General features: G+C 41.9%; 1 pseudogene; it reads left to right on the top strand.

Annotated features, from left to right (window-relative positions):
- The window catches only part of LOC117365917, a 94,288-nt pseudogene that overhangs the window by 59,856 nt on the left and 13,757 nt on the right, over positions 1-20,675 (top strand).

The raw sequence follows: 20,675 nt of genomic DNA, 5'->3' as shown, positions 1-20,675 counted from the left end.
TAAAGGGTGCCAAAATCCCAGTCAAATATCTCTCCTGCCTTCCTTCTTTCTTTCTTTCTTTCAAATATTTATATCCCGCAAATCCAACAATGCTAAGTGGGTTCCAAAATTATATACATAATCAAAAAAACCAAAACAAGACAAAAACACACAAAAAAATACAAAATCTATGTAATAAGAGCTACAAAAACCAAACCCAGAAACAACAAATGTATAATATAAAAACTAGATAAAAAGAAGAGAGGAAAACCCCCCCCAGATCATACAACTAACAGCCTGTTTTACAAAGCCGTGCAGCAACAGCCCCGAAGCCCTTTAAATCTCTATGGGCTTCGGGACCATTAGCGCAGCACAGCCGCTAGCACGGCTCTGTAAAAAGGCCGTAAAAGAAGATATTCAATAAAAAGCCACCTCAAACAGATTTATAAATTCATAAATTGACGTGCAAATCAGACTATTTTCACACCTTTCCCAAACTGAGCCAAAGTAGGAGCCTGCCTTAAATCCAAAGGAAGAGCATTCCAGCAAACCGGTTCCTGTATGGAAAACATAGTTTTACAAGTTACAAATAGTTTTGCAAAGGTCAAAGATGGCACTTTCAAACTCACCCCGTCCATGGAACGTAATATGCGTGATGGTTGATAGATCTGTAGCCCAGAGCGCAACACTGTCGGGCAGTAATTTTGCAACAGCCTAAAGCAGGGGTGTCAAACTCAATCACATTAAGGGGGCAAAATCTAAAACACAGGCTAAGTCATGGGCCAGACCCCGCCCAATCTCCACCCCAGACCCTGCCCCCATAATAGTACTAATTGTAATACCATTTTTCCATTCATTTTTCATATATACACACAATATAATCTTATTAACAACACATAATGGTTAACCACAAAATTAAACTACACAAAGAACACTATGCTTCTCAACATTCATTCCTACCAGAACACAGATATGCGAATAAGGGACCACAAACTAAAATTACTAATATATACTAACCAAACTCTGAGATTCAAGGCTCTGCATGCAGTACAACCCCAGAGAAATAGAAACAAATGCATTTCTTTCTGAACAGTGCAAAATTTATATAGCAGATGTAAATTCTCAAAATTGACACAATTCAATCACTAAGGGCTCCTTTTACCAAGGTGCGCTAGTGGTTTTAGCACACGCTTAGTGCGCACTAAAATGCCGTGCATGCTAGACGCTAACGCTTCCATAGAGCTTGCGTTAGTATTTTTCGTTTAGCGCGTGATTTACGCGCGCTAATCTTCAATGCACGCTAAAAACGCTAGCGCACCTTAGTAAAAGGAGCCCTAAATTGAAAATAAAATCATTTCCCCTACCTTTGTTGTCTGGTAATTTTGTTTTTCAAACCATCTTTTCCCAGTCTCTGGCTGCACATCCTTCTGTCTCTAACTGTGTATTCAGGATCACCTTATCCATTTGCTGTTTTTCTCTCCTTCACTTTCTGCCATACATCCATCTTTTTGCTGCAATACGTTCAGGGATACTGAGTATAGACTCTAGGTCAGAAAAAGCTGAAGATATATCTAACACAAAACTGATGTTTATAAAAATACTCAGAGATATGAAACTCTGAAAGGAAGGCTGAAAAAACTCCCTTGGGTAAAGAGTTCACCTTCCAGTCATTGTTATTTCATAAAAAATCCCCCCTTCAATCCTGCTCACAAGCTAAGTGCAAGTTCCATCAGCATTTGTTGTAAAGTAACTTTTGCAGAACATTAGAATAAGACAAATCGTTGGACTATTTTGAATCTTTTGAAATTGTTTCATGCACAGCCTTTTGGAGTTTGTGTTCAAAGATTTTTTATGAAATAACAATGACTGGAAGGTGAACTGTTTACCCAAGGGAGGTTTTTCAGCCTTCCCTTCAGAGTTTCATATCTCTGAGTATTTTTATAAACATCTGTTTGATCACTCTCCATAGGCTTGTTACTATCATAGGTCAGTTTTGTGTTAGATATACATCCATCTTTAGCATTAACTTTCAACATTCAACTTTCATCCATTTTTCTGCTTTCTTCTCAAAATCTATCTACTTTTCCATGTCTTCCCTTCCCATCTATCCATGTGTACCATCTCTTCCCTCTTTCTTCTCCCCTCTTCCCATCTATCCATAGGACGCATTTCTTCTTATCTCTTCCCTACTGCACCCATTGCTGTGCACCATCTCCTCCCTCTGTATCTCCTTCCCCTCCATCCCTGTGCACCATCTCATCCCTCTCCCATGGTCAGACAACTCTGTCTTCCCCCTTCCCCCTCATATATTCTGGCATCTTTCTCCTCTCCTTCCCATAGCCTGAAATCTTTCTCCTCTCCCATGGTCTGGCATTTCTCTTTCCTTCCCAACCTCTTCCCAAGGTCTAACATCTCTCTCCTTCTCTCCTCTCCTTTCTGTGGTCTGGCATCTCTCTCTCTCCCCTCCTTCCCTTCCATTCTGTGGTCTGGCATCTCTCTCTCTCTCTCTCCTTCCCATTCCAGTGGTCTGACATCTCTCTGTTCCCCATGCATCTCTACCTCACTCCTCTCCCACCATGTCCAATAATTCTCTCTGCCCAACAATTCTCTTCTTTCTTTATTTCCCTTTCTCAGAAACCCAATTCTCCCTTTCTATTCCCTCCCTTACCTCAACATCTCTTTCCCTCACTCTCTCCATTCTTCCATTCTATGACTCATGCTCCCCTCTTTCCTTCCCTTCATTTTATGTCCCAAGTTCATGTCCCCTCCCTCCTTCCCTCCTATCATTTGTCCGAAGTTTGTGCTCCCTCTTTCTCGAGTCCCAACACGCCCCTCTTCCTCCCTCCATTCTGTGCTTCAACTAGGTGCCTCCCCCCAGTAGGTGTTTACCTTCTGGCCGGCTCCCTCCTCCTTACTACCGCAGTTGTTTCTGTGTACAAAGCCACGGGCGGCAGCTCCTACACGCATCCCGCACATGAACCGGAAGCTTTCTCTCTGACATTGCAACATCAGAAGGAATGCTTCTGGATGAGGTGCCATCACCCGCGGCTTTATGCACAAGAAGACTGCAACAGTGAGGAGGAGGAAGCAGGCTAGATGGTAAAACACCCAGGGGTGGCAATGCGCTCTCAAGCCGGCATACAGTCACCATGGGCCGCATAAAACGACCAAGCAGGCTGTATTTGGTCCGCGGACCAGAACCATGGTCAAACCCCTGCGACGTACCACAGGGATCCCCTCTATCCCCTACCCTCTTTAACCTATACACTGCCTCTCTCGGAACATATCTGGACAATCTAGGCATAACCACCTATAGTTATGCGGATGACATTACCATTCTCCTACCATACGATCAGCCAAAACCCACCATGACAAACACACTACTTCGAACACTAGAAACAGTTTCGACTTGGATGAAAGATCACAAACTTAAACTCAACCCAGACAAAACCAAATTCATCCTCCTCGAAAATGACAAAGTCCAAACCATAACCAATTTAGAACTCAACTCAATCAACTATCCCATCCAATCCACCATAAAACTACTTGGAATGACTATAGACAGATGCTGTACCATGCAATCGCAAATAAATAAAATAATACAGAAAACCTTCGCAATCATGAGAAATCTGAGACTAGTCCGGAAATTCTTTGAAAGAGCACAATTCCAGCTTATAGTACAATCCCTAATCCTAGGACTGTTGGACTACTGCAACATCCTCTTCCTTCCATGCCCTGCTACTATGACCAGGCAACTACAAACTATCCAAAATACAGCTTTGAGACTCATCTACTCATTAAGAAAACATGACCATATCACAGAAGCTTACATCAACTCACATTGGCTACCAATCCAAGAAAGAATACAATTTAAATTCTACTGCATGTTATTTAAAGCCCTAAATGGAGACAGCCCATCCTACCTGAACAACTGCCTCATCCAAGCATCCACAACCAGACACAGAAAAACGCATTCCCCATTCATACCTCCTCCAATCATAGAAGTAAAACGATCAAAACTACATGACGGCCTCTTAGCCACTCAAGCCGCAAGACTGAACAACCAGATCTCCAACCTTCTGATGACCACCCCTGACTACAAGACATTCAGAAAAGAAATAAAAACTATACTTTTCAAGAAATTCCTGAAGCAGCCCTAACTTCACGTTCTCTTAATAACTCTAAATTTGACAAACATGCTTCCATTGTTACCCCCTTTCAAATCTTTTGTAAGCCACCTTACTCTTAACAACCTGAGAAATGTCAAAAGATCCACCCTTTACCACTCTAGTAAATCAATCGTTCTCCCAATCTAACCCCCGTTTATAAATCTTTTGTAAGCCGCCTTGAACCGCAAGGTAATGGCGGAATAGAAATCCCTAATGTAATGTAATGTAATGTAATGTAACTCTGGGCAAGTCACTTAACCCTCCATTAGCCCAGGTACCACAGTTAGATTGTGATCCTAAACTAAACTAAAACTTAACCTTATATACCGGGTCTTCAACCAAAGGAAGCTTGACGTGGTAAATAATAAATTAAAAAAAATAAAGTAAACTGAAATACAAGAGTTAGTTTTCAAAATGTTTAGCGAATAAAAAAGATTTTAGAAGTTTATGGAAGAGTTGGAAGGAACTGGGACACCTCAAAATTAGGGGAAGTTCATTCCACAGTTGGGGAAATTTAAACGCCAGAGAGCTGCTAAAATTCTTAATTCCTTGAATTCCTTTCCTAGAAGAAAGCGAAACTTTAAATCGATGAATGCCTCTCGCATATGAAAATCTATAAACATTCCATAGCAGAGGAACAAGAAGAGCAAAGATACCATGTAAAATCTTAAAAACAATACATAAACACTTAAACTGAATTCTAAAATAAACCAGGAGCCAATGGAGAGAGAAAAGCATAGGAGTCACATGGTCAAATTTGCTCTTTCCATAGATCAACTTCGCGGCGGTATTCTGAATCAATTGTAGTCTTTGAAAGCAGTTCTTAGTGATGCCAAGATAAATGGCATTACAATAATCTAACCGGGATAATATAATAGATTGGACCAAAACAGAAAAATGACGTTGATGGAAAAGAGATCCGACCTTCCTCAATGTTCGTAAGCTGAAAAAACATTTCTTAACCAGAGTTTATTTGATCCTTAAAAGTAAGAGAAGAATCAAAAAGTATTCCCAAAATCTTAGAGGAGAACTCAATATGTAGGGAGGCTCCAGAATCCAAAAGTACAGTGGAAGGAAGATGATCCAATTTTGGGCCTAACCACAGAAGTTTAGTTTTAGCTGCATTTAGCTTCAACTGGACAGATATAGCCCAAGTTTGAAGTTTAGAGATACAATGACTTATTTTAAAAGTTAAATTGGTAATATCTGGGTCAATCTCAATCAGTATAAAAATGTCATCCGCATAAGTAAAAAGTGTTTCCCACGCTGACAGCTTATAAATATTCAAAGTTGTCATATAAAGATTGAATAAAATTGGGGAAAGCGGAGAGCCCTGGGGAACTCCGCAAGGAGGTTGCCAGGAATTAGAAATATTACCATCAATATTAACTGCTAGGACAGATAGGGAAAAATACTTAGGGCTCCTTTTACGAAGCCACGTTAGCGGTTTAACACGTATAATAGCGCGCACTAATTTGACGGCCGCACTAGCCGCTACCACCTCCTCTTGAGCAGGCGGTAGTTTTTTGGCTAGCGTGGGGGATAGCGCATGCTAAAAATGTGCGTGCAATAAAGCCGCTAATGCGGCTTCGTAAAAGGAGCCCTTAATAGTACTTAATAGTACCTGATTACTATTCAATGTATTGTAAACCATTTTGGGTGAATCTCTTCATGAAAAAGGCAGTTAATAAATTCAAATAAATAAATAAATTAGAAAGGATATGAACATATTACATTACATTACATTAGGGATTTCTATTCCGCCATTACCTTGCAGTTCAAGGCGGATTACAAAAGAATTATCCAAGAAGTATTACAACAAGAACTTACAAAAAAAAAAAAAAAATTGGTCATTTTCAAAAAGAGTGAGAAATGGGTAAGGTTATTTGTTTGGGGTAGTTGGCTTTAGTGAGAGGTGGAGTTTGAGACTTGCGGTATTTATATATCGCAAAAGCCTTTCAGTTCTATACGGTTTACAAGAGCCAAAGTCAGTGAGCTACAACATAACTTGGACAAGTGGTTGACAATGGAGTTTACAAGGAGGTAGCAACTGGAGATTTACAAAAAGGTAGAAACTGGCCAATGCCAGTGCGTTACCACATAGCTTGGCATGAGTGGTTGGACAAGAGAAATTTACAAATAGGTAAAACTGACCAAGGTCAATGAACAGGAGAGTGTGGGACGGGACGGGACGGGTGGGGCTTTACACGATAAAGAACAGAGCTAATGATAGAAGAAGGAAGGTTTCCAATGAGTCAGCAACAAAACAACAGAAACATAAATGTGTGTGTGTGTCTTTCTCTGGTATGACCAGAGTTTCCCATTGAACATTTGGGGTCAACTGTGACAAACATACATAATATGCATAGCAAGTAAAGGATGTTCTCAATTACCTGGATACATTCCCCAGACTAACCAAGAAAATTGTCCTACAACTGCCTCCAAAGAAAGATAAAAAAGAGATTATGTCCTTACCTTGATAATATTTTTTCCAGTAGATAGGTGAGTCATTCTAGACATGTGGGTTATCTCCCAAAGGTCGCGTGCCATATGCAGAAGGAATCCACTCCAGATTTTTTCTGTGACTCTCCTCTACTTCACTGGGAGCTGTAGCACCACCTGCAGTTAGTACCCAAGCACCAAGAGCTCCAATACAGGATGTGAAGTGAGAGACACCAATGGGAAGAGTCCCAAGAACCGACTGTTCTGCTCAACGAAGCAACATGTAAAACTCAAAACCAAATAGCAAAGAAAAGCATCAAAGGAGCTCCAGAAAGACCCCTGCATGCATAAGGAACATATATACAGAATTCTTCCCAGCCCAAAGGGCTGACTGGCATCCAAGGATCAACCTGGAGAAGCATAAACAGAATGAGGACAAGGTGGGAGTCTAGAATGACTCACTTATCTACTGGAAAAGATATTATCAAGGTAAAGACATAACAATCTCTTTTTCCAGTGTAATAGGTGAGTCATTCTAGACATAAGGGATGTACAAAAGCAGTCCCAAAAATCTGAATGTGTCATCATGAGGGGACGGTGGTAGTGGGATTTGTGAGATGTGTAATGCACAAATAAAACTGTTCACTTACATTTAAATGAAGGTTGTATTAAGCATTGCCTGGCATGGCCCTACTGCTGTAATGGACCCTGGTCAGTTCTGTGGGCGATGGGGGAGGGTCTTCTCATCACCAGGGTTTGGTGGCTGCTACTGTTATTGCTATGAAGGGTCTGCCTTCTTTGCTGGACCACATTATGCTGCATGCAGCATGCCATGAAGATTTGGGCCACGTTCTCAGATCTGTAGAGGAGTTCCCCCCTCCCCCAAAATGGTACAGACATCAAAATCGGTTTTTCAACTGACCAAAGGTGTGCCCGATGATGGCGATTTGTGTCGGTTAGAAAAATGGGCGGAGAAATGGCAGATGAAGTTCAACGTGGAGAAATGCAAGGTAATGCATTTAGGCAGTAAAAATAAGGAATACGAGTACAGAATGTCAGGTGCAACTCTGGGAAAAAGTGAACAGGAAAGGGATCTGGGAGTACTGATAGATAGGACCCTGAAGCCGTCGGCACAATGCGCAGCAGCGGCAAATAAGGCAAATAGAATGTTGGGCATGATAAAGAAAGGAATCTCGAGTAGATCGGAGAAAGTTATAATGCCGCTTTATAGGGCAATGGTCAGACCCCACTTGGAATACTGCGTCCAACATTGGTCTCCCTACCTAAAGAAGGATATAAAACTGCTGGAGAGGGTGCAGAGACGAGCAACTAAACTAGTGAAGGGTATGGAGAAACTGGAATATGAGGATCGACTTAAAACACTGGGATTGTTCTCCCTTGAGAAAAGGAGACTGCGTGGGGATATGATCGAGACCTTCAAAATACTGAAAGGAATCGACAAAATAGAGCAGAGAAGATTATTTACATTGTCCAATTTGACACGGACAAGAGGACATGAAATGAAGCTAAGGGGGGGCAAGTTCAGGACTAATATCAGGAAGTTCTGCTTCACACAGAGAGTGGTTGACATCTGGAATACTCTCCCAGGGGAGATTATTGCGGAATCGACAGTCCTAGGCTTCAAAAGCAAACTAGATGCATATCTCCTTGAGAGAGGCATATAAAGATATGTCTAACGCGTAGCGGTGATTTCCTGTTCGACACGCACAAATGTCCGTCGGAAACTGGTGCATCCGAAAGACGTTCCGTCGGGATGGAGAGTGCAGCTCGGCCAAACCATCGCCAGACTAGCCACAAATAATGCATAAATGCGGCAAAGAGTGAGGAGCAAATTTCCTGCCAAATAGTATTTTCTCATGCCGGCAAAAAAAGAGACTTTATGTCGGAGGAGGCGGCGGAGTAGAATCAGTTAGGATGTGTGTGTGAATGTTCCGATGGCCCTGACGCAGCGGTTGTATAATATACCCGCGAAACGCTGGCCGCGTTGGTGAACGGAATGTTTTGAGAATTTTATTGCTTAAACTTCGACAATGAAGAACACTCAACTAACAAGATAAGTTGCTTGGTCGAGTTTTTCAAATTTGGACTTTACACACAGTAGTTTGATATGTAGTACCCAATTTAATGCCATTAAGTCTATAGCACTTTAGAGTGTGGGGTTACTCTATTAAGTTTTAGTAAATTCAGCAAGTATATAAGATGTTTGATAACATTAGATTTAGAGGCCAATGATTGGAGCAGGAGCATGTATACTACGCAGATTTTCTCAGTTGATGACTGTGTCGCTATGCGTAGGCTCCATTTCTGAGGCTATTTAGTTGGATAAGTACAAAAATCTATAAAAATTATAAAAAATAGATAATAATAGTTTGAGTATACTGAGGTGTAGGGTCTGATAGAGTGGTATTCTACTCCTATTGCTTGTGGATATAAAATAAGCCAGATGTATACCTAGCAGGGCCTCCGCGTGTGCGGATCGCCGGACTTGATGGACCGAAGGTCTGATCCGGAGATGGCGCTTCTTTTGTTCTTATGTTCTTATGCTCTGATGCTCCTGTGACTGCAATTATACTCCTCCTCTGCTTCATTTTGGGAGTGTATGATGGGTATCATGAGCCAAGCTCACTGGGGATAGTCTCTGTCACCTACATTGGGGAAGCAGATTGAAAGACAGAGGGGTATTGTCAGCTGTAGTTACCTTTATTTTAAAGGGACCATAACCTAAAAAAGGACTTAAAACCCAAAGTTAGACTAGACTGGACAACCTAGCAATCAGCTTGAGCTAACCAGTCAGTTGTTTCATTTAACCCATAAGGGGTCATGGAGTTCAATATGAACATCCATCAAAGTTCACATCGGTTCAACCTTCGGGCAGTGTTCCCCCCCTCCCACCCTACTATAATACGGTCTAAAACTCTCCATTTTAGATCTCTTAATGTGTGCCCACAAAGTAGAATCAGCCAACATAGGAGAGATAGCAGTGTCAGACCATGCTCCTATCACCTTGAGCTGGCCAAAAATAAGACTGGATATTCAATGTCGGTCACTGGAAACAACCCAGCATTGAATATCTGGGCTCAGCACCAACTGCGGGAGATAGCCAGCCTTCTATTCCACGGTCTCAGTATCAGCCCCATAGTCTCAGTATCAGCCCCAGTATGTTATGTATGTTGCTATTTTTGGTTATATGTCTATGTGGAATTTATACTTATTTCTCACATTTCTCATATTTTGTTATATTCCTTTATGTTTTTAGTTGCAGCTTTTTAGACATGTGACTTTCTGAAGCAGGCATTCTTTACTGAAACATGGCTTCATGTCGAGTCTATCTGTAAAACCTGTTCATACTTATATGTGTGCCTCATGGTGAAATTTCATATTTTGGCCCTGTGTAGTCTCTTCATTTTTGATTTGACCTTCAGGTGTCCTTTTATATCACAATTTGGGATAATCATTAGGCTACCTCTATTTTTCTTGATTTGCTGTTTGCATATGTAGAGGTTTGTCTTCCATATTTTCTTTTTTGGACTGATTTACTAATTTCCATGGTAACCTGGTGTTTGAATTATGTTGAGCCCTGCAGTATAACTCTTAGGCCTTTGACTGCAAGAAAATGTGTATGAAAATACATACACACATCATCGTACTCAAATGTATTTGCCATTTTGATTTTAAGGATCCTCCTTAGGAATTGATGTGTGTGTGTGTGGTGGAGGGGAGGATGAAGATTAATAACCCTATAAAAAGACCCAATACATTTTGATGAACAGGTCTGGAGGCAGAGAGAAAGAAAGGTGCAGTAAAAATTTATTGAGAGTCTATAAACCATGCAGTTTATTTCCTCTTTCCTGATTATTAATCTATGTATATTTCCCCAGGAAAATAATAATCCGACATTCTACTTCTTCATGGAAACTCTTATCATGACTATGCATTCCCTGATCTATGGTGGGATAGATTCTGTCACAACAATCCTTACATACAGCATCCTGGTTCTGATGAAATTTCCAGACATAGCAAATGAGTGTATTAATTGAGGTTGTCTATGTATGTTTGATGGGAAGACTATCTTTGGAAATTTTGGAACATTGATGATTGATAGGGAGCCAATGAGCTTTAATTAGAAGAGGAGTTAAATGGTCAAATTTCTTGGCTTTATAAATTATTTTAACGGCAGTATTCTGAACTATCTGTAGGCGTCTTAGTTCTTTTTTGTTGATTCCATGGTATAAAGTGTTACCATAGTCCAAACAGGAAATGACCAGAGAATGAATGAGTGTTTAAAGCAGAGTGCTCGAGTTTAACTAAGGAGCGGATCATTCTTAGATGGTAGAAGCATTTTCGAACAACTGTGCTTATGTGTTCATAAAAAGTGAAATGGTCATCAAAAGTGATTCCTAAGAGCTTAATAGTATGAACTGTCTGTATCGGGATAGATTTGAGTTTCATGGAAGAGAGTAGAGAACGGCCTTTCTTAATTGGGAAAATAATTGTTTTAGTTTTATTGACATTAAGTGACAACATGTTAGAATTCAACCAATCATGTATTTTATCAACCTTTTGATTAATAATGGAGATGTCTGCTGGATTATCCAGGTTAATAGGGTGGGCTAGCTGGATATCTTCAGCATAGGCATAAACAGTGAAGCCAATTGATTGCCCGAGAGTGATCAGAGGGGCCAAAAATATGTTAAAGAGAGGAGGGGAGAGTATTGAGCCCTGTGGTATACCAAAGTCATTTGAGAATGTGTTTGAAAAGGAGCCGTTAAATGATACCTTAGAAGTACGATCCTGGAAATATGAGATAAACCAGTTAAGAATTTGGCCGGATATTCCTATCTCCTCTAACCAACGAATGAGGAGATGGTGATCAATTGTGTCAAATGCTGAGGACAGGTCAAGGGATATGAGTATGACTGAGTTATAATGGTCAAAGTGGTAATTAATGTTAGTAAGAAGACCAATTAGTGAAAGTTCAGTAGAGTGGTGTTTTCTGAAACCTGTTTGGTTTGGATGTAGGGCATTGGTGCTTTCCATGAAGTCAGATATTTGATTAAAGACTACTTTCTCAGTGTTTTTTTTTTATAAGAAAGAGATATTAGAGATGAGTCAATAATTTGAACATTCGGCAGCACTTATTTTGAAATCTTTAATGGTTGGATAGATAATAGTTTCCTTCCAAGATTTTGGAATTGAACTTGAAGTCAGGCTAGTAGAAACAAAATCTAATATACGAGGTGCAAAAGTTGCAAAATATTGTTTAAGAATAAAAGGAGGGATGGTGTGATTGTTAGTCCCTTTAATGTTCATGGGATTGATAATTCGCTGAATCTCAGAGAGTGAGGGAATTCTGAAGTGAGCACATATGGAGAGAAATACGTAAGAGGTTTGGGAGTCAAGAACAGAGTAAACGGGAGAAGTTGATTGGACGGGGGAGTGAAATGAGGATCTGATTTTCTGAATTTTATTTGTAAAGTGATCTGCCACAGATTGATCATTGTATACAATCATACCCAAGTCCTGCTCTACTGTCATGCACTTAAGTTCTTCACCCCTAAACTGTACCGTTCCCTCGGGATTTTGCAGCCCAAATGCATGACCTTGCATTTCTTAGCATTAAATTTTAGCTGCCAAATTTCAGACTATTCTTCAAGCTTCAGCAGATCTTTCTTCATGTTATTCACACCATCCTGTGTGTCTGCACTATTGCAGATTGTGGTATCATCTGCAAAGAGGCAAATCTTACCCGACAACCCAATAGCAATATCATTTATAAAAATGTTAAAAAGAACAGGCCCAAGAACAGAACCTTGAGGCACACCACTGGTAACATCCCTTCTCAGAGCAATCTCCATTGATCACTAAAGCCTGAAATGCCTCTGTATTGCTCCATGGTGTGACCTCACTTTGAGTATTATGTTCAACTAGTATTTTAGCCCGTTACATTAACGGGTGCTAGAATAGATGTCTGTGTCTTTATTTCTGTCTCTCTCTCCCTCCCGCTGTCTGTCTCTCTCTCCCTGGCCCCCTTTGTCTGTCTGTCTTTCTGTGTCTCTCCCTGCCACTGTGTCTTTCTTCTTTTCTTTCTATCTGTCTCTCTCCCTGCCTCCTATGCAGCAGCATTTCTCTCCCACCACTTCCCTGTGCAGCAGCCACAGCAGCATTCCCTCCCCCTCCATTTCCCTCCCCCCACACCACTTCCCTGTGCAGTAGCAGCGTTTCCTCTATCCCCCCTTTCCCTTCCCGCGGTCTGTCCGGCTCCCTTAGTCCCTTACTGCCCCTCCCCTCCCCCGTGTGGGTCGCATCTGTTTGTTAGATGCGGATAAAAATCAGGCGCACCCAAATAGCCTGAGGCTCTTAGTGCCCATCAGTCCAGAACAAAAGATCTGTGTAATTGTAGTAAAAGACTTAGAGAATAACCGAATCATTTACAGGAGAAGCAAAAGCACAGACAATTTAAACTTTCTAAGGAAGAGCTCCTTCAAACGAAAGTCTGCCTCAAATCTTACAGACATCAGAGCTACAAATGATAGCCAAACGCCCCAGCGGACATTAAGTGGTTCTCCTAATGACTCAGATAAAATCAGTGGAAATCCAGAGAGGAGATCAAAACGCTTGCGAAGTCCTATCAGAGCCAAGGATTTTGACAGAGTGTTAAAAATAGTAAGTAATGTTACAGAAGTTGCTTTGAAGAGAGAGAGTGCAAGGCCACAAACTCCCCTCCTAGAGAACAAAGCTGTAGGACACGACCCAACATGATGATTACTCTCAAAGAGTTTCTCGAAGCACTGAAAAGGACAGGAGAAGGTATGTCTCTCCCACATGTAGCCCAAATCTCCCCCATTCAAGAACTCTTGGTCTTAGCCCTTCTCTCTCTCAGGTTACTATCTCAAGTTTTGAAAATGATTTGCTTACTATTGAGGCTAAAGGCCACAGGACATCAGAGAGCGCCCCCCAGAGCTCGCTTCAGGACCAGCAAGGGCTGCGTGTCCTGAAAACCTTCCGATTCCAGCAGCGTCTGCAGCACTCTACACACGCTGCTTCGGAGCCTTCTACTGCCCTGATTTGCTGGGCAGTAGAAGGCCCCGAAGCAGCGTGTGTAGAGTGCTGCAGATGCTGCTGGAATCAGAAGGTTTGTCGGGACCGCAGGAAGGGAAGGGGGGAGGGAATAAGGGAGCCGGTCAGACCGCGGAAAGGGAAAGGGGGGGTAGGGGAAACACTCTTTCCTGCTGCGGGCGTCGGCTTAGGGGGCGCGCCGGAGAGATCAAGAGGCTCGAGTTCCTCCACTGTAGCGTTGGTTTTGCCTGTTGTGGCCGTCAGCATCGGCGCACAGGGCAGCGGCGGTGAAAGTAGCAGCGGCAGAGTGAGGCGAGACAGTCGGCAGTGTGTGGCCGTGGCCGGAGGGTGCGTTATTTGATTGGTGTGTCTCAGACCTGCGGGCTGCAGAGGTATCGTGTGGTGTTGCTGAGGAGCAGGAAGCAAGCAGTGATTAGGTGGGGGAGCATCCTCCTGGGCAGTGATTGTGCGAGCCGCTGTGGCCGACAGGCTCCGCGTCGCCGTGCGCATGCGCACTCCTACCTGCGGGTCCCTACAGCTCACAGAAAATGGGAGCACGCAGGTGGGAGTGCGCATGTGCGCTTAAGGCTTTATTATATTAGATTCTGGTTTCCTTATCTCAAAAAAGATATAGCAGAATTAGAAAAGGTTCATAAAAGAGCGACCAAGATGATAAAGGGGATGGAACTCCTCTCATATGAGGAAAGACTAAAAAGGTTAGGCCCCTTCAGCTTGGAAAAGAGACAATTGATGGGAGATATGATTGAAGTCTACAAATTCCTGAGTAGAATAGAACGGGTACAAGACTAAGGGACACTCAATGAAGTTACAGGGAAATACTCCTAAAACCAATAGAAGGAAATATTTTTTTCACCCATTGCAAGAAGGTAGTCTTTTAGTAGTTTAAAGCTTATCATTTCTTTGTCACCATTTTTCTGAAGAGGGACCATTTTTATTAAACTTTGATATACTGCTTAAGCATATTACAGATTTGTTTTTCTCTAATCCTTTGGAACCTCTCCTGTCTCCAAGGATTTATTAAACAAATCTTTACAGGGACCTGACAGAACCTCTTTGAACCCCCTCAATATTCTGGGATAAATCTCATCCAGCTCAATGTCTTTGTCCACTTTATTTTTTTTGAAGTTGTTCATAAACACCATGAATGGTATGATATCTACTCCATTCCCTTATATAAATTTGTTAGCCAACCGTGAAAACAGAAATATTTGTTTAGCATGTCACATACCTTGAATGTTCCCTCTTTCATACATATAGGACACTAAACTACACTGAGCCTAGGCCTCTCCACATAAGTAATCGCATACCTATCAAACCTGTACAGAACCAAACATTCTAGACATGTTGAAAAGCCCACACACAGTGACACAGTGGTGTACGTCCCCTTCCTCCATTCACAGGCATCTATATGTGTCTATGTGTGAGGGACTCATTGTGATGTCCCATGGTAAACCAACATGGTAAGGTAGCAGGGGCTAGGATGGATGGGTAGGGGGTGTTGTCAATTGTGTGAGTGGTGTTTACATGAATAATTCAGTGTGTATATTTCTTCTGAAGTCTACGTAGTTTGTCTGCTGGGGTATAAGGTGTTTGGAAATACATGTCTAGCATGGAGGTTCTGTGAGGTGTGTCTACAGGATGTGTGCCAGAGGGGTGAATGTTAAGAAGGATTTAGCTATAGATGTACTGTACTGTATCTATTTTCTATTTTCCTTGCACTTTCTCTAACTTCCTGCCTTCCCATCTTCTCCCTCCTAGCCCCTTGCACTCTCCCCTCTCTTCCAGACACGATCTATATTGCAGTCTCTCTCTTTCCCTACTCCCCCTTGCGCTTCCCTTTCCCTTCCCTGTCCCATCATTCTCCCCTTACATTTCCATTCACTCTATGGCATTCTTCCACTGCACTGGTACTCTTCCTTTGCACCCCAACCCCTCTTCTTTTCTTATTCCTCTTTGTACTCACCTTCTTCAGCTTCTAGTGGATCTCCTCTTTGAGTGCCATGGCTCTCCTTCTCTTCTCATTCTGCAAAGGCTGGGTGCCCAAAGACATTTGCTTAAGTCTTCTCCATCGCTGGCCATATGGTTTTCTTCTTTGTGGTGACTTCCTTACTATTCTGCTTCACTGTTTTGCATATAGGTTGAATAATGGATTTCTTAAGATGTACATTAAGATTTCCCAGTCCCCTGGAGAAAATCACTGTACTGTCCTGGTTTAAAATAACATTGGTGTGAAAATATTTTCTTTCCAGCAAAAGTGCAAGAGGAGATCAACCAGGTGGTTGGTCAGAACCGTCTTCCAGCCACTGAAGACAGAAAGAATATGCCATTAACTGATGCTGTGATTTACGAACTCCAGCGATTCACTGACATTGCTTCACTGTCTCTACCACGTCTTGTGATGCAGGACACCCATTTTCAAGGCTTTAAGATTCTAGTCCTCTAAATTTTCTCTTCATTTTGCCTCTTCCCTCCACTGGAGTTCCTTTCTACTCTAACTCTTGTTAACCGTGTTCAGCTTTACGAATGTAGAGATGATGCGGTATACAAACCTAAGGTTTAGATTAGATTAGATTAGATTAGATTAGATATAGAGGCCACAGCTCTGCTAATATTTGACTTGTTTGTTAGCTAATGAAACTTTTATCTCCCTATTTTCAGCTGGCGACAGTTAATGTTATTTTAATTGCTAACAATCACTGGCTCAATTAGATCCAGATTTTAAGTGCCAGGTCATGTCTGGGCACCTGTATTGATTCTCCAAGGCCATCCACACATGATCTGGCCCCTGGAAGTTATGCAGCTGGGTCCCACATAAAGGTATCTCAAAAGTCATACCCCCAATCAAGTGCTTCCTCCAAGCTCCCCTTGCTAATCAAGTGCTCCCCTTTGACTTCCCCCTCCTTAATCAAATTCTTCCTCCAAACCCCTCCTCCCTGATAGGCCACAGCTGCCATTTTGAACTTGGCGCAGCCTCAGGCAGGAGGGAATCAGCATTGCTTAAAGTCAGGTAGACCCAAGGGTCCTAAAGGTGGGATGCTAGGTGGTAAAGAGTTTCAAGAGGAAATGCTTGTTCAGGGGTAACACTCGATTGTGAAGGGGGTCCAAGAGGAAGGCAGCTCATGTTTTGGGAGGTGGATAGAAAAGGGGCAACACAATACCTATCAGATTGCTACCCAGAAGTTACGTACCAACCAGTATTCAGTGCTGGTACCTGCAAAGCTGCACAAGATGGGACAACCTTTTGTGTAGTCCTGTCTGGTCATTTAGCAATGTGGACACTGGCACTGAGTATTTTCTTACTCCTTTGCAACTCAGCCCCTGGAATATCCCTCCACTTCACCTTATGCTGTTAGATCTGACATTTAATAGCATTACCCGGTTAAGTGCTGTTCACTATTGGTGGCCTCCTGGACAAAAACCTACTATTACAATTTATCATTTCCATAATGCTGAAAGGTGTACACAGCACTGTACATTTAGCATGCAATAGACAATCCCTGCTCGGAAGAGCTTACTATCTAATTTGGAGAGACAGGACATATAGGTAGGGTTACCATATGCGTCCAGAAAAAGGAGGACAAATTGAGACATCCAAATTTTACTTCCATTGAAAGCAATGGACTTAAATCTGAATGTCTCGATCTGTCCTCCTTTTTCTTGGCCCCTATGGTAACCCTACATATAGGAGTTGGGGAGTTTCTTGTAGAGAGAATGATAGGATGATATAGGTATCTTACAGTGAGTGAGAGTTAGGAGTTGAAAACAGTCTCATAAAAGTGGCCTTTTAACTTAGATTTCAATACTGCTAGAGATGAAGCTTAATGTATTGACTCAGGCAGTTTGTTCCAGGCATACAATGTAACAAGATAGAACAGATGGAGTCTGGAGTTGACAGTGGAGGAGAAGGGTACAGATAAGAAGGATTTACCCGATGAAAGGAGTTCACGGGGAGGGGAGCTTAAAGAAAGATAAGTGAGGAGAGTTATGAGGGGCTGCAGAGTGAATGCACTTGTAAGTCAGTAAGAGGAGTCTGATCTGTATTTGGAATTGGATGGGGAGCCAATTAAGTGACTTGAGGAGAGGGGTAATGTGAGCATGGCAGCTCTGGCAGAATATAAATTGTGCAGCAGTTTGCTTAAATTTCTTTGACTGTTGACCCCTTAGAGTAGTGTTCTTCAATGCAAGGTCCGAGGGCCAACAGTGATTCCTAGCAGCCCCCATGCTCTTTAATTTTTTTTTTTACTCTCTATCTGTCTGTCTAAGCTCACAGACAGGGAAGTGGATTGGGGCTGGGAGGGAGGGAAGAACAGTATGCTTGAGAAACAAGGCAGTTCTCTGTAGATGAAGAGAATGCATTTGGAAATATCTCCTTGATGATACCTATAATCCATCCCAGGCAGGGATGGATGTCATGTCACAACCCTGATGGGAAGATGTTTGGTGGTTCTCCTTCAATTCATTAGGATTCAAAATGGTCCAAAATTAAATATTAATGAAGACCACTGCCTTGAGAGGTTGATATTCTAAAGGATTTATAACACATAAATCTTTTATCTATATCGATGAATATATATGTATATTTATCTATAGATATATAGTAGATATAGCTATATTTGGGACTACCCCATTATAACCTTTGGCTAGACATCTTGGTACATCAGCTTAAGGCTATCAGGTCAGTATTCAAAAGGGCTTTTATAATTAGCAGCTGCCACTATGAGGTTGATAGTCAATGGGTTAATCCTAATCAGCAAGCTGGGAGGGAACATTCAGTGGCACTTAACCACATAGTCCTTTCTTAATCCAGTTAGCTTTGTGGGAGCCAGCACTGAATACTGGTGTCATCCGCATGACTTCCAGGTCCACAGTTGACCTAGATGTTCTTTGCTGGTGCCTGGAATCTGCATTGGAATCATTCCAGCAGTCAGAGACTTTAAAACTATTGACTGCCCCAGGCTGAATGAATATATATATATATATATATATATTTTTTTTTTTATATATATATATATATACAAGTCCTTTATCTGTGGATTTTTAATAGCACTAAAAAAGACATTTTTGCACAGCAGTAATTAATGTGTGGTATCTCAGTGCCACATGTTAACAATGAAAGTAAATATAAATTTGTTTTGCTGCAGCCAAGAATATTGTGAGTTATTGGCTTTAGTAACACAGATTTCAGATTGTCTTTTAAAAAAGTCCAGTGGTGGGATAAAATAACCTTCCCCTCTCCAATAAAATGAATAACCCCTACACCCAATCTAGCCCAATCTCCAAGTAGAACTCCCCAACGCTCTTAATCCCCTCCACACTGCCTACTGTGAGTGGCTAGTAAGAGATCAGGCAGCAGAAACAAAAAACAGTTGCTCCTGTCCTATTGGTCCCCAAGTTTAAAATATTGCCACTTGACTCCTAGTGGTAGTCTCACAGTACTACATTAAAGATCAAGCTGCCAAATAGGCATTATTCCCTTATACCCCAAATCTGTGTGCACCAATAATTGCCAATTAACAATTATCATCAGCACTAATTAGAATTTACATGCACAACTTTCTAAGCGTATTCTATAAAATGGTACAAGTAAATTCTTGTGTGTGGATCTCAAAAGGAAGCATGACCAAGGGAGGAGCAGAGGTGGGCATTTCTAAAAGTCAAGTGAACTATTATAGAATATGCCCGATCTACACACAACTTAAGACACAAGCATTTAGGCCTGGTTTTCATTGGCATAAATGCCTGTACCTGTAAGTCACAAGGAAGGGTGTAACATGATTCTGTAAACCACGCTTAACTCCAGAATCAGTTTATCAAATAGTGCTAAGCGCCAATTTTTTTAGGCAACATATGTAGAATTTACTCTGTAATGCACATTAGTACAGTGCGTTCTCGTTATTCATATGTTCACACCATAAGAACATAAGCAACGCCTCCACTGGGTCAGACCCGAGGTCCATCGTGCCCAGCAATCCGCTCACGCGGCGGCCCAACAGGTCCAGGACCTGCGCAGTAGCCCCCTATCTATACCCCTCTATCCCTTTCTTCAGCAGGAAATTGTCCAATCCTTTCTTGAACTCCAGTACCGTACTCTGTCCTATTACGTCCTCTGGAAGTGCATTCCAGGTGTCCACCACACGCTGGGTAAAGAAAAACTTCCTAGCATTTGTTTTGAATCTATCCCCTTCCAATTTTTCCAAATGCCCTCTTGTTCTTATATGTTTTGAAAGTTTGAAGAATCTATCCCTCTCTACTTTCTCTATGCCCTTCATGATCTTGTAGGTCTCTATCATGTCTCCTCTGAATCTCCTCTTTTCCAGGGAGAAGAGCCCCAGCCTCTCCAATCTTTCAGTGTATGAAAGGTTTTCCATGCCCTTAATCATTTGTGTCGCTCTCCTCTGGACCCTCTCAAGTATTGCCATATCCTTCTTAAGGTATGGTGACCAATACTGAACACAGTACTCCAGGTGCGGGCGCACCATTGCCCGATACAACGGCAGGATGACTTCTTCTGGTCGTAATACCCTTCTTAATAATACCCAACATTCTGTTTGCCTTCTTTGCGGCTGCTGCACATTGTGCCCTTGACTTCATTGTTGTATCCACCAGTATACCCAAATCCCTTTCAAGGTTACTTCCCTCTAATACTAATCCCCCCATTTGGTAGCTGAACATCGGGTTCTTTCTCCCTATATGCATGACCTTGCATTTCCCTACATTGAAGTTCATCTGCCATTTATTCGCCCACTCCTCCAGTTTGTTTAGGTCCCTTTGTAGGTTCTCACACTCTTCCGTAGTTCTAACCCTTCTACAGAGTTTAATGTCATCCGCAAATTTTATAACTTCACATTTTGTCCCCGTTTCCAGGTCATTAATAAATACATTGAATAACAGCAGTCCAAGTACAGACCCCTGCGGAACTCCGCTCATGACCTTCCTCCAGCCCGAGTAGTGACCCTTCACTCTAACCCTCTGTCTTCTGCCTGCCAA

This window comes from Geotrypetes seraphini, chromosome 8 (assembly GCF_902459505.1).
Source record: "Geotrypetes seraphini chromosome 8, aGeoSer1.1, whole genome shotgun sequence".
Taxonomy (NCBI): domain Eukaryota; kingdom Metazoa; phylum Chordata; class Amphibia; order Gymnophiona; family Dermophiidae; genus Geotrypetes; species Geotrypetes seraphini.
This window is presented reverse-complemented; position numbering and strand designations above follow the sequence as displayed.